Source organism: Eretmochelys imbricata, chromosome 3 (assembly GCF_965152235.1).
Source record: "Eretmochelys imbricata isolate rEreImb1 chromosome 3, rEreImb1.hap1, whole genome shotgun sequence".
NCBI classification, from domain to species: Eukaryota; Metazoa; Chordata; order Testudines; family Cheloniidae; genus Eretmochelys; species Eretmochelys imbricata.
Window position 1 is genome coordinate 42,060,182 of NC_135574.1, and position 21,027 is coordinate 42,081,208.

The window sequence follows — 21,027 nt, forward strand, 5'->3', positions numbered from 1 at the left end:
ATTGATCACTACCTGTTGAGCCTGACAATCTAGTCAGCTTTCTGCCACCTTGTAGTCCATCCATCCAGCCCATACTTCTTTAACTTACTGGCAAGAATACTGTGGGAGACCATGTCAAAAGCTTTGCTAAAGTCAAGAAACAACACATCCACTGCTTTCCCCTCATCCACAGAGCCAGTTATCTCGTCATAGAAGGCAATTAGATTAGTCAGGCATGACTTCCCTTTGATGAATCCATGCCGACTGTTCCTGATCACTTTCCTCTCCTCTAAGTGCTTCAGAATTGATTCCTTGAGGACCTGCTCCATGATTTTTCCAGGGACTGAGGTGAGGCTGACTGGCCTGTAGTTCCCAGGATCCTCCTTCTTCCCTTTTTTAAAGATGGGCACTACATTAGCCTTTTTCCAGTCGGCCGGGACCTCCCCCAATCGCCATGAGTTTTCAAAGATAATGGCCAATGGCTCTGCAATCACATCCACCATCTCCTTTAGCACTCTCGGATGCAGTGCATCCGGCCCCATGGACTTGTGCTTGTCCAACTTTTCTAAATAGTCCCGAACCACTTCTTTCTTCAGAGAGGGCTGGTCACCTCCTCCCCATGCTGTGCTGCCCAGTGCAGTAGTCTGGGAGCTGACCTTGTTCATGAAGACAGAGGCAAAAAAAGCATTGAGTACATTAGCTTTTTCCACATCCTCTGTCACTAGGTTGCCTCCCTCATTCAGTAAGGGGCCCACATTTTCCTTGACTTTCTTCTTATTGCTAACATACCTGAAGAAACCCTTCTTGTTACTCTTAACATCTCTTGCTAGCTGCAACTCCAGGTGTGATTTGGCCTTCCTGATTTCATTCCTGCATGCCCGAGCAATATTTTTATACTCTTCCCTGGTCATTGGTCCAATCTTCCACTTCCTGTAAGCTTCTTTTTTGTGTTTAAGATCAGCCAGGATTTCACTGTTAAGCCAAGCTGGTCGCCTGCCATATTTACTATTCTTTCTACACATCAGGATAGTTTGTCCCTGTAACCTCAATAAGTATTCTTTAAAATACCGCTAGCTCTCCTGAACTCCTTTCCCCCTCATGTTATTCTCCCAGGGGATCCTGCCCATCAGTTCCCTGAGGTTGTCAAAGTCTGCTTTTCTGAAGTCCAGGGTCTGTATTCTGCTGCTCTCTTCCCTGTGTCAGGATCCTGAACTCAACCATCTCATGGTCACTGCCTCCCAGGTTCCCATCCACTTTTGCTTCCCCTACTAATTCTTCCTGGTTTGTGAGCAGCAGCTCAAGAAGAGCTCTGCCCCTAGTTGGTTCCTCCAGCACTTGCACCAGGAAATTGTCCCCTACACTTTCCAAAAACTTCCTGGATTGTCTGTGCACCGTTGTGTTGCTCTCCCAGCAGATATCAGGGTGATTGAAGTCTCCCATGAGAACCAGGGCCTGTGATCTAGTAACTTCCATGAGTTGCCGGAAGAAAGCCTCGTCCACCTCATCCCCCTGGTCCGGTGGTCTATAGCAGACTCCCACCATGACATCACCCTTGTTGCTCATACTTCTAAACTTAATACAGAGACACTCAGGTTTTTCTGCAGTTTCATACCGGAGCTCTGAGCAGTCATACTGCTCTCTTACATACAGTGGAACTCCCCCACCTTTTCTGCCCTGCCTGTCCTTCCGGAACAGTTTATATCCATCCATGACAGTACTCCAGTCATGTGAGTTACCCCACCAAGTCTCTATTATTATTGTGTTATTCCAATCACATCATAATTCCTTGATTGTGCCAGGACTTCTAGTTCTCCCTGCTTGTTTCCCAGGCTTCTTGCATTTGTGTATAGGCACTTGAGATAACTCGCTGATCGTCCCTCTTTCTCAGTATGAGGCAGTAGCCCTGCCCTCTTGCGTGCTCCTGCTTGTGCTTCCTCCTGGTATCCCACTTCCCCACTTACCTCAGGGCTTTGGTCTCCTTTCCCCGGTGGACCTAGTTTAAAGCCCTCCTCACTAGGTTAGCCAGCCTGCTTCCAAAGTTGCTCTTCCCTCTCTTCGTTAGGTGGAGCCTGTCTCTGCCTAGCACTCCTCCTTCTTGGAACACCATCCCATGATCAAAGAATCCAAAGCCTTCTCTCTGACACCAACTGCGTAGCCATTCGTTGACTTCCAAGATTCGACCGTCTCTACCCAGACCTTTTCCTTTTACGGGCAGGATGGATTAAAACACCACTTGCACCTCAATCTCCTTTATCCTTCTTTCCAGAGCCACATAGTCCGCAGTGATCCACTCAAGGTCATTCTTGGCAATATCATTGGTGCCCACGTGGAGAAGCAGGAAGGGGTTGTGATCCGAGGGCTTGATGAGTCTCGGCAGTCTCTCCGTCACATCGTGAATCTTAGCTCCTGGCAAGCATCAGACTTCTCAGTTTTCCCCGTCGGGGCGTGAGATAATTGACTCAGTCTCCCTGAGGAGAGAGTCCCCGACCACCACCACCCGCTTCCTCCTCTTCAGAGCAGTGATTGTGGAACCCCCACTCCTAGGACAGTGCATCTCATGCCTTCCAATCAGCAGAGTCTCCTTCTGTTCCCTTCCCTCAGATGTATCATCTAGTCCACTCTCCGCATTAGTACCTGTGGAGAGAACATGAAAATGGTTGCTTACCTGTATCTGCGCTGCTGGTAAATGGACAATCCCCTTTCTTCTTCTGGAGGTCACATGCTGCCAAATTTTTTCACCATTCTCCTCTCCCCGCTGTGCGGCCTGCTCTGAATCTTCAGAACATTGTGCCCGTAGAAGCATATCCTGACGTCCGTCCAGGAAATCTTCAGCTTCTCTTATGCAATGCAGGGTCGATATTTGTTTCTCCAGACCTTGAACCTTCTCTTCCAATATGGAGACCAGTTTGCACTTTGTACAGACAAAGTCACTTCTGTCCTGTGGAAGAAAGACAAACATGACACATCCAGTGCAGGTCACAACAGCTGAACGCTCCCCATCCATATTACCTTCCTTCTACGAGCTTCCTCAGGAGTTGTAGTAACTACTCAGAGAAGCTGGCAAGATGTAAGCCTCAGTGGTCTCTCCTCGGTGAACTCCCAGGCAAAGTCCCTCTGTTAGCCTAAACATCTGTTTCATAAGCCTTTTTAAAATACTGTATTACTTCCATACAAAGATCAGCAAACAATACTGATCGCCTGCAACCTTGAGGTGAAGGAGAAACATGTCCACTAAGACGTGTTACTTTAAACAAAATTATGTTTGATATTTAGATATCACAGTTGCAGATGCATAGGTAATATTAAACTATGCAATAAACCATGCTGTTGATAGCCATGATTTCCAATAAGGTACAGTCAGTCCAGGCATTGCTAATCACAAATTAGTATTCCACACATATAGTTAACTGGATCGGCAGTGACCATAGGCAACACTCATCACATTCCCACCCATCAGAATAATCATGCTGTCCTGCACCTCAGTGTAAGAGAGCATATGTATAATGAATGCCTGCTGAAGTGAAAAAACAGATTGACAGAGCCAGAAGAGTACTCAGAAGTCACCTACTACAGGACAGGCCCAACAAAGAAAATAACAGAATGCCACTAGCTGTCCCTCCAGCCCCCAACTAAAACCTCTCCAGTGCATCATCAAAGATTTACAATCTATCCTGAGAAATGATCCCTCACTCTCACAGATCTTGGGAGACAGACCAGTCCTCACTTACAGACAGCCCCCTAACCTGGAGCAAATACTCTCCAGCAACCACACACCATACAACAAAAACACTAACCCAGGAACCTATCCTTGCAACAAAGCCTGATGCCAACTCTGTCCACATATTTATTCAAGTGACACCATCATAGAACCTATTCACATTAGCCATGCCATCAGGGGCTCGTTCACCTGCACTTCTACCAATGTGATATATGCCATCATGTGCCAGCAATGCCCCTCTGCCATGTACATTAGCCAAACCAGGCAGTCTCTACACAAAAGCATAAATGGACACAAATCTGACATCAGGAATCATAACATTCAAAAACCAGTAGGAGAACACTTCAACCTCTCTGGCCACTCAGTAAAAGATTTAAGGGTGGGAATTTTGCAACAGAAAAGCTTCAAAAACAGACTCCAACGAGAAACTGCTGAGCTTGAATTAATATGCAAACTAGATACCATTAACTTGGGAATAGAGACCGGGAGTGGCTGGGTCATTACACATATTGAATCTATTTGCCTGTATTAAGTATCCTCACACCTTCTTGTGAACTGTCTAAATGGGCCATCTTGATTATCACTACAAAAGTTTTTTTTTCTCCTGCTGATAATAGCTCATCTTAATTAATTAGCCTCTTACAGTTTGTATGGCAACTTTCACCTTCTCTGTATGTATGTATATCTATCTATCTATCTAATCTATCTATATTTATCTTCTTACTATATGTTCCATCTATGCATCCGATGAAGTAGGCTGTAGCCCACGAAAGCTTATGCTCTAATAAATTTGTTAGTCTCTAAGGTGCCACAAGTACTCCTGTTCTTTTTGCGGATACAGACTAACGGCTGCTACTCTAAACCTGTCACTAGAAAAGACTCTCTGAATATGCCTAAACTGCCAATCCCTTCCAAATAGACATAACCAAAACAAGAAATGGCACTGATATTTAATGAATGGCCAATGTAGGAGTCAAAAGAACAGCTACAGATTACCAAACCTTTCGACAACAATATATTTTCACCGTATGTGATATAATATGTAAAGTTATAATAAAAACATTGTTTAGAAAAGAATATTTTAGCACTACTGGCTACTGTTAGCACCAAGATAACTTTGTGTCATAAGACTAATTGAAAGTTCAATCCTTGAGGGGGCCGTTTAGGGATCTGGGGCAAAAATTGGGGATTGGTCCTAGATGATCTCCTGAGGTCCCTTCCAACCCTGATATTCTATGATTCTATGATTCTATGATTGATTGTATGAAAGAGTATTTATTGAACAGCTAATATATATATATATATATATATATATATATATATATATATATGAATTGTTCCTGGGATTGTAAGTGTTAGGCTATAGATATTCAGGCCTGTCTGTAAAGGCCTATACTCTAAGAATTTAGGTGTATTCTTATCACTTGGCTAGTTATAGAGGTACAAAAGAAAGAATCAAAATCACTGTCTGCCGGTGTAAGGGCCTTCTCTTACTATGACAGTTTGAGGCCCTGTGCTTAGGCTAAGGTCTTTGGCTAAGCAGCAGAGGCAGCCATAAACAGGGAAGCGAATGGTCACATCCTCACATTCCAAACCAGTCACATTGAAATAAGGTGCTGTTGGGCTGTTATGAATACAATCCTGTCCTGATAATGCCTATCACCTCCAGAGAAAGGGAAGTGCCTAGAAAATATAAAAGGAAACTTAGTTTGATAGCATCCTGTCTGGCAAGAACTCACTTATCAATAGCTGGGATGTGAAATCCTCACTTCTGTATTGTTTTGTCATTATAGTTCCCACTTTGCTATTGTTTGTCTGTATAATCTCTGTCTGGTTCTGTGATTGTTCCTGTCTGCTGTATAATTAATTTTGCTGGGTGTAAACTAATTAAGGTGGTGGATATAATTGGTTACATAATCATGTTAGGATTGGTTAGTTAAATTTCAGGAAAATGATTGGTTAAGGTATAGCTAAGCAGAACTCAAGTTTTACTATATAGTCTGCAGTCAATCAGGAAGTGAAGGGGTGGGTGTGTGGGTGGGGGAGATGGGAACAGGGAATGGGGGTGGGGAAATTGGAATCATGTTTTGCTAAAGGGGGAAATGGGAACAGGGAATGGGGTAAGGAAATTGGAATCATGTTTTGCTAAGGGCAGGAATGGGAACAGGGACACAGGTGTAAGGCTCTGTGGTGTCAGAGCTGGGAAGGAGGATACTAAGGAAGGAAACTGGAATCATGTTTGCTGGAAGTTCACCCCAATAAACATCAAATTGTTTGGACCTTTGGACTTCGGGTATTGTTGCTCTCTGTTCATGCGAGAAGGACCAGGGAAGTAAGTGGGTAAAGGAATAAGCCCCCTAACAGTAAGCAACTATCTTACTATGTTGATAAATGTAAACATTACAAACCTGTTTTCTATTGCTTATAACCTACACAGTACTTTGTCATTATGTGAAAAGCAAAGGCTGCAACATGGCAGCTAATAAGAGAGTTCAATGCCAAGTTGCTCATCACCAATATATTTTAGTAATACATTTTACTGTCATCTTAAAATTTATGTTTCAGAAAATAAAACACAGGACAGAAGTCTGAGTTACCACATCTCTCCTGTGAACGTTTTAGTGTCTTAAAGCAACAGCAATCAGAAACCATCACTATGGCTGTCTGATTGCTTTTTTGTGCAGGAATGACATTAAGGGGGAAATGAAGAGCCCCACTTAATGGCATGAACAACGGAGTGCCTATTGCCATGTAATTTTAGGAATGATTGAGCCCAACAGAGTGAGAAGCCTCCTTACACTCTTCTTACACAGACCACATAATGGTGAGCCTGAATTTCAGTCCCTATTGCTGACATTCTACATGTTTACCTCTAGCCTCCAATTCTTTTGCTCTCCCCTTTACTTGCTGTGGATGTTTGTGTTTTATGAAGCAATGCAATATTGGTTTCACAGCTCCAAATGTTCTGTGATGGGATCAACAGTGCTGCTATGCCAGCACCATCATAAAATATGCAGCCTAACAACAAATCAAATTCATTAGTTCTCAAATGAGATCTAATCTTTAGGTCAACTAGCTACTTCAACTACAGAGAAATGTCTCTAGAAATAAGTTATAATATTTTCTCTAGAAATAGATGCTTATGATTTATTATAAAATAACAAAGCCCCTTAGTGTCTCTTACTTTTACATAAGAAAAAAATAAGATGACTTATTTCCCCAAAAATAGTCTGACCCAAGCCCACCTTCCTGTAAACTTTTTGAACTGTACTATGTCTTCATAAACTGATTAAGAAAAACAGTGGAAAAATAAACACTCTGTTTTATTTTCTGACTTCCTTGCTAAGAGTTATATAGTCAGGATTAATCTTGCAAAGAAGTATTTTTGCTCATTGCTGGGATTTTGGGCAGGGGAATATTTAACAGCATTATATTAAATTAGTAGAAAATATACAGACATCACAGAATCTGTAGAGACAAGTCCAATAATATATTTCCTTATTATTGAACATAAAAAATTGAGTCAGATCATCAGCTGGTGGAAATCTCTGTAGCAACTTGTATCTGCTGAGATTTGTCCGATTATGTCCAATCTGTGCAGTGAGGCTTAGAACCCAATTCTGGATTGATTAACTAGTTTTAATGAACCTTCAGAGTGAAACCTTAAAACGAATAGAGGCAGCACACAGCATTCTTGGTGCTATTGTTCAACATGCCTGCAGACTCCGGCAGATATCACTGCAACATTTTCTATCTGGTTCACACTTTGAGGGAAACTCTTTCTGTACAAAAAGAAAAGGAGTACTTGTGGCACCTTAGAGACTAACTAATTTATTTGAGCATGAGCTTTCGTGAGCTACAGCTCACTTCATCGGATGCAGTGAGCTGTAGCTCACAAAAGCTCATGCTCAAATAAATTTGTTAGTCTCTAAGGTGCCACAAGTACTCCTTTTCTTTTTGCGAATACAGACTAACACGGCTGTTACTCTGAAATCTTTCTGTACAATACAGTAAATCACAGCAGATCAGCTAGTAGGTACCACACAGTCTTTGTTAGTAATGGGCCTTTCAAACTGCATAAAATATAAAGTCTCTTTTAGGGCAAATCTCAAAATAATTGTGACTCACTAGCTGGATCAGATGGCCTCAGAGTTGCTGAGCATAATGCAAACATAGAACAACCTTTTGGATAACTAAAAATTCATTGTTGGCCACAAAATTTAGGTGACCTATCTTCCTTTGAAATAGCGCTTTCTTTAAATGTGCCATAAAAGAAAACCAGACTGCTATTGATTTTTGTACCCTGCAATAATTCAACATTTCTACTAAAAATCCTAGAAGTTGTAAATTTCATTGAAAGATGATTTGTTTTCTAAAAGTTACAAGTTGTTTCACCTGCATAATTTACACAAAGCTGTGGACGAGGTTGCAGTCAAAGCTTTAAGAGGTACACTAGGATTTTTATCAAACTGGTCAGCTCAAGAGACATTTCAGTATTCTAGGATTCTGAGTTATTTAGACTATCTGAAATGTATAATATAGGTTATGGTGCAGTTGAGTGTAATGTGTTAAAGTAACCTGCCTATATGAATATGAAAAAGTCATCGCTCATCATAACTTAATACTGAATATACTATACCAATTTAATCTGGCCAGTATATTTATATAACAATGCAAAATATTCTATTGTATAGTTGTGAAGTACAAAGTAGTGCATTGAGAATACTTTTTATGTATCTGACCTATCCAGTTGTACAGTAGTTCATCACTGGGATTTGAGGGATGTTGTTTTTTTGTGTCTATAGTATTTTAAATTTTCGCTTTCGGAGTTGTGATTTCCCAATGCAATATGTTAATGTATTTTGCATGAGTGAGAACTGTAGATATAGGAGCTTCCAGGAAACTATTTTACCTCAATTTCTATTAATCTGATGGAGCTCTATGTTCTGGAAAAAGATGTTGGAGAACTTTAACACAGAAATTAGCATTCAATGATGGTTTGGACTCTGGAGTGGCTTCCTTCTTCACTGGGGGTGAAATTCAACTAGGCAGTGGAGGATAGTTCAAGGCCTTCTGCAAATCTTTAGTCCCATGGAGGTCTTGCCTACACTGGGAAATTACAACACAAGACTAAGAAGTTGTAGCAGCTAACAGTTTAAACACAATTTAACCCTCAGTTAACCCTAGGCACACATGATACTTGACAACAACGGTAAACATGACAGCTCCAGTCTACACAGAGAGCCAGATCCTCAGCTGGGGTAAATAACTGTGGGTCAGCTGACTTCAGTGAGGAAGTGGCCCTGAGTTTATACCATTGTGAGGGACCATGGTAACTAACACAGTCATGTTCTAACTCAATTTAATTTCCAAGTGTAAGCAAGGCTTGGCTGTGCAGAGATGACTTTACCTTCTGTGCACTACGGAACTGATATGCATGCCAGCCTGTGCTTGCTATGGACCTGGGCAAGTCACTTTACCTCTTTGTCTCGGTTACCCCACCAGTAGAACAGGAACAATACCGCTCACCCACATGTATAAAGAACTTTGGTCCATAGATGAAGAGTACTATGTAATTGCAAATAATTTTTATTTATTTATTTACTGTTGTTCTTGTGCCAAAACTGCCACCAGTCAATCTATATTAAATGCATTTTGAAATGCAGATAGACTAAACAAGGAACAGACGCAAGTGCCTGTTTTATATCTGCAAATGCTAAGTTACATTCTGGTGCCAACTGAAAAGGTCTTCACCCATCCTCACTGACCATATGCAACAGTTTTGCAATGCTGGCAAACCCTGAAATCAACTTTCTCTGCATCTGTGATCATTTGGAAGCAGTTGGCTTTGTACTGCCTCAGTTTTCTGTCATTGGAAATTCCTTGTTCACTGATTGTCCCTTTGGGGTAGGTCTCCTCTCTCTGAAACAGCTCACATTTCTTTGGGCTGTTTCCAAATGACATTTTAAAGCATATTACAGTCCATTTGTTAAAGACCTCATCTGATTCAAAAGATTTAGCATATACCAGAATATCATCCCCACATAAACGACAGGATGGAAGAGGCATGCCAGGCGGTGCCCTCTTCATAAACCTTTCAAAGATCACCAGTGCATTGTGTAACACAAAGGGTATTAATTTAGATTTTCACAGCCATTGTTCTGCTGTAAAAGCAGTCTTCTCCTTGTCTCTTTTGGATCTATTTCTGCATGCTAATATCCAATATAAGAACCAGTGAGGAACTCCTTATTAGCTCTTCTAAAGCTTCTAGCCTATTCTCTCAGCTCTGTACAGGGTAAGAATTCTTTAGTGACTTTATTTCATTTTCTATAAACCACATAGAATCTCGTGCAGCCATCTTTTTTCTTCAGTCAGAACTAAGAATGAAGTTAAAGGATTGATTGAAGATTCAAATATTCTTTGCTGACTAATTTCTTCAACTTGGCATATACTACTACTCTCCAGATAATTTCAATCTCCGTATATCCACTAAATACATTTTTAATTATAGTCTGTCTTCCTCATATTGGGAAAAATAAAGGTCTCTAAATTCTTCATTTATTGCTTACATTGTTTGTTTTTTATGTCTTTTCCTGTACGCCTGAACTTCTGTGAAATACATCTTTTGTACATTTCATGGTGTCTCATGCTATGTGAAGAATAGCTGTTCCCTTATTTTTAAGACCCAATCCAAAGCCCATTGAAGAAATACCATTGATTTCAGTGGACTTTGGATCAGATACTGAAAGAGTTATATTCCATCAATTTGTCCCAGTCATGTATGTCATATTTTAAAAATTCTTCAACAGTGAGAAGCTGAACTTCTAGCCTTTTTATCTGTCCCCATCATGTTACCAGGAAGCCAAGGGTTGTGTATAGGAGTCTGGTTTGATAAAGTGTTAGGTGAATCTACTGTAGCAAATTGATTCTGAAGAGGTGACCAGTGTCTGTAAAGATATTAGAGAAAAATGTGTGTGCACTTGAAAATAATATATATATTGGCAGATCCCTGGATTCTTTAGGTCATCCCCTGCCATCAAAATATTCTTTCCACCAAAATCTGCTCTGACCTTTTTCTTCTGTGAAATGTCAGTGTCTTCAATTGAATACCATTGCCCTGACCAAGCTAATGTTGGGGGAAGCAAGTACCTCCCCTATTGACTGCATCTTAAATTATTGAAAAAAGAAAAGGAGTACTTGTGGCACCTTAGAGACTAACCAATTTATTTGAGCATAAGCTTTCGTGAGCTACAGCTCACTTCATCAGATGCATACAGATGAAGTGAGCTGTAGCTCACGAAAGCTTATGCTCAAATAAATTGGTTAGTCTCTAAGGTGCCACAAGTACTCCTTTTCTTTTTGCAAATACAGACTAACACGGCTGTTACTCTGAAACCTTAAATTATTGAGTTTCTTTGAATGAACCACTGCCTACCCACATGAAGTTACTCTTTTGCTTATTGAACATGTGTATTGTCTTCGCCTGTGTTTTCCAGTTTTCTGATCACCACTTATGTTACCATGTTCTCCTGTTCTCATCTTAGTCTACGATAAAGATGAGGACTATCTTTTTATGTGTCTGTAAAGAATTAAACAATCACTGAATTCTCAAATGAACTGAAACAGAAAAATGCTAAAAGACAACACTGAATCACCTGTAGCCAAACACTTTTCACAAAAAGATTATTCCATATCTGACCTCTCAGTCCTTATCCTCAAAAGACGAGCTTGAGGAAATTAAACTCAGAATTCTGCTAGGCAACAAAAAACATGGCTGTAATAAACACACTGGACTGATGGCTCATTACAGCAGTCTGAAATGCATTACAATGAAACTCTATGATTGTAGAGGTGTTAACTGCCCACTTCACCTGGAGTGGTTTCTTGCAACATGTGCTGACTTCTTATCTGTCCCACCTTGTATTTAGCTGTGTATGTCTGAATACCGTTTCCAGACTTGAAGGAGAGCTCTTTGTAGGCTCAAAAGCTTATCTCTTTCACCATGGTCCAATAAAAGATATTATCTCATCCAATTTGTCTCTGTAAAGAACATACATAGCTAAGTCTCTATGCAATAATATATAATTCTTATTATTACATGTTATGGACCAGTTTCTCAGATGGTATAAAAGGGCAGTGCTCCCTTGTCTTATCTTTTACTGGATATTTTTGTCCTTCCCAAATTCTGTGATATTTTCATTTTAACACATTTATAATTTCTCTAGGTTTATATTTAAATTTTCTAACTTTTATAGTTAAACTTCAGTGGTATTCAGTTCAGGAATTATTGTTTACCTGTGGCATATGAGCCACTGAAATCTATTACCTCTCAATATGATTTAGGATTCCATTGGTATGTGGAAGGAACATTTCTCCAGGACTTCCATCTAATTATACTAGAGCTGTCTCAGTCTTGACTGATTGTTTGGGTGATATTAATGTCTGAATGGTGAAGAATTTTTATGAAGATAAATTCTAGTAAGACTGACATTTTATTAACTAGTTTTAGAAGCTTGTTGGGTATTGCTTCTGCTCTGGCAATTAATGCTGATAAATAATGCAATACTACCATCCTCAAAAGTAAACACCTTGGGTATTACTATGCATTATCTTTTAATTTATTGTTTGATAAGCTTTTGTACCTGTTAACAAGGCTTCTTTATATTGTCTGCCTACTATCACTAAGCTGAGTTCCCTGATCAATAAGAGGATATGGAGATGTTAATAAATGCTTTTGTTATCTCAGGGATTAATTATCATAATTCTATATTTTCCCTGCCAGGGCTGTTATGAAATTATAGCTGATATGATATCTTGCTGCCAGAGTTTTTATTACATTATTTCATTTAATTTCATCATCTTGTTCCACTTATCAAGTCTGATCATTAAAGATGGTAATTTGTAATTTGCTTTTGATTTTTCAGCTACTTTTGCTTACCTAGAAAATATTAAAGATACTTTTTTTTATGCATTTGGTCATTTCCTACTTGGAGCTTCTGTCAGCTTAATGGTTTGTTCTGAATACTGTATACATTCGAGACAATCAGGACTGTTTATGAATCGTGATTATGAAATCAGATTCTTATTTATATCAGAGAACTACATCCGTTTTAATCTTTAATCAAAACTGAAGAAGTATGCATTTGATACAGATTTTCATTATAAATTATGTATGAATTTATAAGCTGATTTGGTCTCGTAGTAAAGGATGTAAAGAATCACATTAATAGCAGTCTGTATTATCTTATAAAATACGTAGAGAGTCTAGTGCCATGGATAGGTCTGGACAATTGAAATAAATATTAATAAAAGGAGGATTCCCTTCCCCCCTAGCCAAGAACATCAGGGGAGCAGCTGGCAGATATAATCCCCGCAAGAATCCTCTTCAACAGGAACCCACCGGTGGGGACCCTGGTCTTCAAGAAAGTTGGCGGTGCTTCAGTACTGGCTGACAATCACCATTCAATGAATTACAGAATGTGGTTGCACTACAGTGAGTTTGTAGGTGTGTCACACATAAACATCACACATCTGTTTAGGTCAAAAGCCACTTTCAGTTACACTCGTATAAATCCAGAGTAATTTCATTGCCTTCAGTGGAGTTACTCCAGATTTACGTTTGCATACATTAAGAGCAGAATTTGGTCTTCTATGTCTGTTATCTTCCAAGAATGGCACAAAGTAAATTTGGCTCTATAAACAGATTAAAATCCAGGAAGAGATGGAAGGGATCTGTAAGGTCAACCAGAAATCTCCTTGCCAACAAAGGATGGGTTCCCTACAGTATATTTTCAAATACATGGTCCAGCCTAATATAAGCGCCACAGGGTATTGTGAATTTTCTTGGGAATCTTCCCTTGGGAGACTCTTCCACTGCCTAAAAAAAATCTGTTGCACAAACTTTTCATTTTTTTCCAAAGTCAAATCCTGCAGCCTCTTGATCAGTTTTGTTCCCTTAACTGAATTTCTCAAAATTGTCCAAATATTTCAACTGGATAATGTGGTATCCAGTTGAATCTCATTTCGTTATTTTATGACTACCCTTCCAATCTATTCTGATCCCTATTTCTTTGTCCTGTCTACTGTCTGAAATCTTATCAGTTTAGTAATATCAGTGACTTTTGTTAATCTGTTGCCTACTCCCTCTTAGATATCACTAGTGCTAATTTAATATCCAGTGGTTTGGTTGAGCCAGCAAGAAGAAAGGTCTTTAAAACCTGGATCAGAACAAGCTTCAGTTCTAACACATTTCCCTGTGTCATCAGAATAGTGCCTGTGTTTTTCTGAGCTGATACTGGGTACAATATGTAATTTACATTGTCTACTTGTGATTATTATCCTAGAGTTATATTGTGGCCCCATCTAACATGACCATGACAAAACAGGGACTAGGCATAAGGAGTGCCTTCTGTTGTACAGCCCATGTAAGCGTCACCCTGAATAGTCCCATTGAGCTCAAAGGCAGGATGATCCAACTTTTTAAAAAAGGAATCACAAATTACTTTCCCCAAACACAGCTAGGGAGCTCTCGGTAAGGCACAATCTACTAGTGCTCATCAGACAGTAATGCTGCTCCTTATCACCACTTACTATGGGCACAATCCAACAACATCTTTAATAGCCATGACATGATTAGTCATACTGCGAATGTTAATTATATTGAATTTGCAAATCTTATATGAGAGCTACAGATAGTGAACATGTTGTTCCTTGGTACATTCAGTAACCTAGTCTAGAATCAATTTAAATGGACATGCCAATATTGTGCAGTTTTTTTCTGGAATTAGACATGAAAATGCAAAGGGGATGAGCACGGGATGGATAGCATTATCTTTCAACTCTGCTAATAGATAAACAATCAAAAAGGTGCTTTGCTTCTATCCATCAGGTTCTCTACAAATGAAATATTCAACATCCAGACAGATCCAAGAAGTCATGCACCTTGTTTCTTTACATTTGTGATGTGTCGCGTATGAAGTATTATGTTAGGAAATGCAATATAAACTGTTTGCTATAACAAATGTGGGAACATGCTGCTGTATGAAAATCTAATATGTGAAAAATATGAGACTCCTATCAACAAAACATGCTGTTTCCTTACATTTCAAATGTCATATACAGTATAAGGTATTATCATTTTAATAACTTACAGAGCAAGAAAGTAGTAATAAATCTATTTACTTCAAGTTATATTGGAAACTAATTTGGGAAATGTTAAAAAGTATTGTTTATGATGTATAAGAGGGAACCTAAGTGAACACAGTATTTCTTTATATGCTTGACATGATTCACAATTCACATATGAAGTGTTATCACTTTTAATATCTTACAACAGAAAAAAATATATAAATCTTGTATTTATATCCAAGATGAAGAATATAACTTCCTGCCATTTTTCATAGTTGTAGTAGTAATTCCCCCTCTCCTGGTAATAATTACATTACATATTTTCAGAAGGTCATGTTTAATCAAAGTTGTTTCATAAGCACAAACAGGCAATACCAGTTCATGTCTCTCTTAGGTTGGTTATTCATAGGTGGAACATGAAGTTATGACTGTATTAAGGTTGCCCAAGCATTTCCATTTTAGAGAGTTATTTTCAGTTTCTTATAACTTTGCTGAAGTTTTAACTTTTCAGCTGGAAACTGGAATCTTTGGTCTCAGCTAGAAAGTTAAAATGTTGAGATGTATTCAGCATGGAAAGAGTGGGAAATGTATATTTACTCTAAGACAAAAATTTCTTTTCTGATCAGCTCTAGTGTCTCAGCAGGTGATTCTGGAATTCCAAAATTTGGCAGGAACAGAGTGAATTTTTTTACAAAATCCCTGATTTAGGAATGAGTTAGGCATTTAGGTTTCCCTAAAAATGGGACTTACGCTCTTTAGGTTCTTTTCAATTTTAATCCATTGTCCCTAGGTCCTAGTTGTGCCTTCCAGTTGTCTGCTAAAAATTAGTTTTAATTTGGTCATGTTATAAGGGCTTTATAAACGTAATTTGCAAAAGCGCACTGGATCATGTTAAATAATCAAGGTAGTGATCTTCCAACATTCCATTAGCATCATATATTCCTATGTATATAAATTGAGTGGAAATTTCTGCTGACTAGCTGATCTCTTGGTATTCCATTGGACTTTCACATAAGAAACTTGAGTAAGAATTTCCATTTCATTATGTAAGAGCTTGTGCGATATAATATAAGCCATACCTCCTTCCATAAAATGGGTGAAAGGATGTATGGAAAGAGACAGGGCACAGTACGACTTTCTTTGATACAGTGCTACTGGAGTCCTGCCTCCTTCCGTGGAAATGTGCATATGAAAGAAGAAAGTGTTCTTGGTTTCTGAACCTATTCCATGACACACATAAATTTTCTTTTTCCTCATTACTATTTTAAAGAACCATGGGAAATACACATACATATGTGCACATACCACCACACACACACACATACACACACACAATTCAACAATAAAAGAACACTACTTTGCAAAGTAAATCACTGAAAAGTTAGAAAACATCAAACATAGAGTTCATGAGCCTTTAGTCTGCTTCTTTTTCCATATCCATTATGATACAGGCTTTCCATATTCAGAGATCAGATATTATTATTTTTCTGCATGGCTTTGGCTTCTTCCAGTCCAATGGATGGACAGTGCTCAGTCAATGAGACATCTGTTCAATATCCTGGCCTGGATGAGATTTTTTTCTTCCTTTTTAGGGTGTTAAGTGTCATTCATCGCTGTAGTATCTGAATGATTCACAAACATTATTATCCCTGTTTCACAGGTGAGTAAACTGAGGAACACAAAGGTCAAACTATTTTGTCTATGGTCACATGGCAGTTAGTGGTGAAATGAGGAATAGGACCCAGAAGTCTTGTCTCCCAGACATGAGCTCTAACTGCTGGGCAAAATCTTCCTCTGCTGGAAAATGCCAATTATGAATGATTGCTAGAGAAGCTACTTTTTTGTAAATATACATGACACTAGTGTTACTCCCATTGCAAGGAGGCTGGTAAATTAATGCATACCTGCATGATGATAAGCAACCACAGTAGTGCAGAATTTAAAATGCACCAGTGATTAACCTCAACATTAAAATCAATTCCATCAGGTACTGAGCTGCCCGTAGTCACTCTGAAAGTTTAAAATTTTGGCATGATTAATGAGCCCACAAGCTATGACTTTGTCAAAGATAAATTATGGACCTCAAGGAACAGATGTAAATTAGAATTGATTCAATGAGAGACAATGAGAGCTGACATGAATGTGTGCTGGCAAAGGCCACAGTTCAGGCAAATTAATATTTTAGCAAAGAATGCCAAGGCAAAAATTGTTGTTTTTTTCCACAAAACAGTTGGAACATTTTGTAAAAGCCTGTGCCAAGTAGAATTTCATCTACATCTATTAATAATATGACACATCTCCTGTCCTTTGGGAATGGTCAGACGGAGGAAACTTTCTGAGGTTCCCAAAGTGGAAATTTGCCTAGTCCATTCTGTCAGAGTTGTATTTGCATCCCACTGGAATAGGCAGTGGGGGAAGTCCCCCAGAACGTACAGATTTTATGAAATCTGGCAGAGTATAGGGCCATGTGTGTTGAAGCCCTGTGTCTCCACAACTCCAGAGACCACCTTCTGATTCCTGACTGTGTGGTTCAAATGGAAACAGGGAAACAAATGGACCAGATTTTTAAAGGTATGTAGGTGTCAGGAATCAGGGTCTGCAGCAGAGCTAGTCTCCAGGAAGCGTAATCAGTACAGCTGGCCTGATTAGCCATGCAACCTGATTGGCTGCAGAGGCCAACAATCTGACTCTTAAGCCAGCAACAGCAGCCACAGCTTGCTGGCTTCTCAGTACTTATACCAGCCACTGTGCCTGTGTTACCTTGTTCCTGTTGCTTCTACCTTGCACCCAGCCTTGCCTCTGTCCTATCTCCTGCCTTGATCCTCTCCTTCTCTGATACCCTGCTCACTCCAGTTCCTGACCTCTGATTTTGACCCTTGGCTCTAGCCCCTGACTGTGGACTCCATCTTGACCCTTGGCTCCGGTACCCAGTTTCTGCCTTCCAATTTTACCCTTGGCTGAGAGCGTAAAACCCTAAGATAAGCATCCAGTGTCCACTGAAAGCCGAGAGGATCTGAAAAAAGAAAAGCAGTACTTGTGGCACCTTAGAGACTAACCAATTTATTTGAGCATAAGCCTTCGTGAGCTACAGCTACTTCAAATAAATTGGTTAGTCTCTAAGGTGCCACAAGTCCTGCTTTTCTTTTTGTGAATACAGACTAACACGGCTGTTACTCTGAAACCTGTCAAGAGGATCTGAGTTTCTAACTCTTTATATCCCTTTGAAAGGCCCAGCCTATATATTTTCATTTTTCTCCCTTTCTCTGTAACTCTACTTTTTAAGTCTGCAAAGCTTTTGTACAGTCTACACAAAAAAGATGTATTATATGGTATCTTTATTAGCAGATTCATCATAATTATGGAGAGGTGACCTTTGTTTTTTGTGAATTTTGCAAAATTTTAGTTTAATTTACCAAGGTCAGAAATGGAAAAGAGCTCGGAATGATTATTTGCTTTTAATCTGCTAGTTGCTGCAATTAAAAATATTGCTCTATTTACTGCAATTAAATATAAGGAAATAAAAAGCAAATATGCAAAAGCTATGCAAGTAAGTACAGCAAAACTTGTTTCACTATAAAACAGATATTACTGTACTGAGAAAAAGAGAGCAAACACAGTAATGTAGTGCAGGATGGATTATGTTTTAGTCTGTAGTACATGAGGAGTGATGGCGTCTTTATGCATACAGACACTGAGCAATATAATATAAGGATACCTTTAAAGAAGTGTCCCAACTAAGTGTTTCAATTGCGTGAGTCAGCTCGTCTGGCTTATAGCTATCCTTGTCTAAGTATGAATATTTTAATAGATGTGTGCAGATAATGCATCAGGGACTTTGGCTTAGTATGCCATCTACATTCCATCTTCTGAGCATTTTAGTCATCTGAACTATTTTCTATTAACAGAAAGGATAGTCTTGTTATGGGACCAGGGACACCGCCTCATTCAGAAAAAAATAATTAGAATAAATAAAGACATTTATTTTCACCTCAGTTATGTGCTTCATTCACAGCTGCACATAAGTTTTGTCATACCAATCGCCCTGTAGATCATTATTTCTAAAACATATACACTAGGCATAATTTTTGGGGAACTTTTATGGCCTGTGCTATACAGGGGGTCAGACTAGATGATCACAACAGTCCCTTCTGGCCTTGGAATATATGAATCAGTTAAACAGCCTACTGGTTCTACCTTGAAGCTGTGTTGGGCACATTCCAAGAAAAGTGTTCAAAGCAGCAGCAAAAATTTCAAGATGGGTTTGCACTTCTCTGAACAACCCAGCAACCACAGTGTGACTGATGGGAATGTCCAGAATTGCCCTGAGTTAATGAGCACTTTTACAGCTAAGGAAGGTTATGGTAGTCCTTCTGAAATTTGTTCTAGAACTACCATATTTTACCAATGGAGTCAAAGGAGTGTTTTTGCTTATACAAGTCTCTTGGATTCACCTTCATAGCTATCCCCAGCAGTGCTAATGACACTTGTGCTTTCAACTATAATATTTCAGTGAAGCAGAGCGGGTTTTCCTGATACAGGGCAGCACGCCATGTATGAGTGTACTATCTAACTACATTCTCCCCAGAAAAGTAATCCTGCTGACCTTTAGTTTGGTACTGTGAATGGTACAACCTGGTGTGCTGCAGTGCTTTTCTGGGACTGCAGACATGACCTCAATTTTTAATCACTTTGGCCTTCAATTTCCAGTCCGTTACATTGTTTCCCACCAGTGTAATTTATTCAGTAAAGTTACACCAGCATATAATTTATCTAATGGAATCGAGATGCAGGGCGCTTGTTTGTAAAGCCATAATTATTGGCTGATCACATATTTACAAACTAAAATTGTTGAAAAAAATCACTCAGGAGATGATTCAAGACTCAAAAAATGTACTCTGGAGAAATTACTTTCCACTGATGCAGAAGTGAATTTGAACAATCATTTTAAATTTCTTGTGTAATGATTCACAAATCTGTTAGGATTTACAGTTATGTTTTGAATTGTTATTAATATTTTGGTAATGTAAAATTTAATTTTATTATAAGGTATTATTACATTTATCTGTCTCTCCAGGGACAGAGAATTTCATCCTAATTAATCCCATTCCTGAATGCCAAAGGCATTGGCAGTGGTACCCTGAATTGTAGATTCTGAATTTAAACTCAGTCACTATAGTCTGAGGGCTGCTTGGTGACCTATGGTAAATCAGTTTGATTGTATAGTTCAATTACTTATGTAGGGGTGTCCACAATAATAACGTTCATGTTTAGTGCTGTTTTGTACTCTTGTGTGTAGTCTCAGAAGAGATGCTAAGGATTGAATGGGCATATTAAAGTGTTCCCTCCGGGTCAGGACTGGTGTATAAAGGAGATATGTTGTAAGGAAAGATTGTACTGCTGCTGTTCTACATATGTGATGTGTGCACAAATAGAGAACCTCAATCTTTACTGCTGTCAGTATCTTCCAACCTTTATAGATTATGCTTCAAAGCAACTGGATTGGGAACACCTTAAAACCCCAAAGCTACACTGTGCCATTTTGAATGGTCTGCATTTCTAGCAAAGTACCAATAAGGTACCTTCTCAAACTCTACGTTTAGAAGGGTACTGATACTTTCTGATAACTTTCTTCCTGTTTTCTGAACTGATCAACTCTTTTTAAGCAGGACATTTGGAAATGTATACTTTTATTAAAACTTTGAGAGAATGGGAATCTGTTCACACTGGTCAGCATTATCAGTGAGTACTGCATCATCATTGTGCCATTTCCCTGATACTACAATATATCACCAAAGCGCTATAGCTCTAGTGATGAATTAATACAATACATCATCAAAATGCCATTACTGTGATGATATATTATTCTCTAATATGGTATCAACTGGCAAAAACAAGTTCTGCGGATTCAAGTGCAAATGGACATAAATGATAAAATAACACAAATAAGTTGAAATAGAATTAAATACTTTTTTCTTTTAAAAGAGTTTGTATTAATTCGTCTCAGTTAAGCAAGTGGAGGAGGACAGATATTTTATATAAAGGGAAAATTACTTCAAAAATAAAACAACAAACAGCAATACTTATTCAGAATTTTAACAGCTTCATGAAAATGCATGCTTATATAGAGTGCATGAAAGAAAGCCCTGCAATTGTGTGTCTAAAGAAAATAGAAGAAATTAAAGAGAAGGCACCAATCACAGTTT